At 48.9% G+C, this 1,271-nt stretch overlaps 1 long non-coding RNA gene across 1 annotated transcript; it reads right to left on the bottom strand.

Moving 5' to 3' along the window:
• Window positions 1-570: 570 nt before the first annotated feature.
• Window positions 571-1,265, bottom strand: LOC108448131. The gene is made up of 2 exons (XR_001863911.1): window positions 1,058-1,265; window positions 571-682 (listed from the first exon to the last, which is right to left on the bottom strand). It is a non-coding gene; the product is annotated as an uncharacterized LOC108448131 (long non-coding RNA).
• Window positions 1,266-1,271: the final 6 nt, after the last annotated feature.

Genomic DNA, 1,271 nt, shown 5'->3' on the forward strand with positions numbered 1-1,271 from the left:
GGGGGCCACAGCCGGGAGCCCCGCCGTGCCGCCGGCCCTCCGCCACCCCGCGCGTCCCACGCACACGGTAAATGTGAGCCCGAGCCCTGGAACAGGGAGCGGAGGGCAGGGACCGGCGCCGGGAGCGTTGCCGGGAGCGGTGGCTCAGCGCCTAGAGCCGAGCGTCGATCGCTCCGGTCCGATCCTCGGATCCTCGGGAGAGGTCCTCGCTGGAAACAGCGTGGGAGCAGATCCTCTCGGAGCGAGACGAGGAGCTGTCAGACAAATATCTTTCCAACACATCCCGGAGCTCTAAACGTCCAGACGGTTTCAGGCAATTTTTCAGCGGGAACTGGTGATATATTATCACTATTATTATGAGGTGGTTTTTATTTCTGGTTAAAAAGGGAGATGCGGCAGGCGAAGCACGACCGCAACTGCCAAAGAGAATAGCAAAACCTAAATATGCCACCGAAATGGCACTATGTACACAGCGTATGGTGTATGTATATATACACTTATTTATTATATTTATATATATATATATACAAACACCCATACACTAAAATAAAGAATTACAGCCAGCCTGGATCCTGAACACAGTCTACACTTTATTTCAGACTACAGATTTCTGAACATAATAAAATCTTTGGCTTGTAGCGGCGGGTTCAGTCTCGCAGTCTGTGGATCAGAATTTTTTTTCCTCGGGGAAAAAAAAAAGAGACAGAAATTCACACACACAAAAAAAATAAAATAAGCTCAAACGACAGATGAGAAAAGTCCGACATTTACTGTAAAACAGGAGCAACGGACATCGGGGGGGGGGGCGAAGAAAAAAAGGAAAGTAAACAAAACAAACAAACGAACAAAAGAAAGGAGAAACAGAGAGAAGGGAAGAGAGAAACTGTCCAGCAAATAGAGATCGCTACACATATTTCTTACCTGAAATTAAATATATACAAGGTCATATGCTGTTTGGCTATATAGAGATAATTTTTTTAAGTGTTCATATTTTTTTTTTTTCTTAAACAAAGTCCTTATACTATGGATAGACAATAGATCTGCTTTTAAATCGCACCTGTCCGCCTCCCGGCCGGCGGGGCAGCGCCCCGGCGCGCGGCGCGCAGGGCTGGCTAGGGCCGCCCGCCTCACTCGCTCTCCTCTTTGTCCTGCACCGTGGTGGTGGAGTGGTTGTAGAGTCCCTGGGCCATGAGGTGCAGCGCCAGCCCGTTCTTGATGCCCGTCGCCTTCTTGATCTTGGCCCGTTTGTTCTGGAACCAGATCTTGATCTG

This window comes from Corvus brachyrhynchos, unplaced genomic scaffold, assembly GCF_000691975.1.
Source record: "Corvus brachyrhynchos isolate BGI_N302 unplaced genomic scaffold, ASM69197v1 scaffold126, whole genome shotgun sequence".
NCBI lineage: Eukaryota > Metazoa > Chordata > Aves > Passeriformes > Corvidae > Corvus > Corvus brachyrhynchos.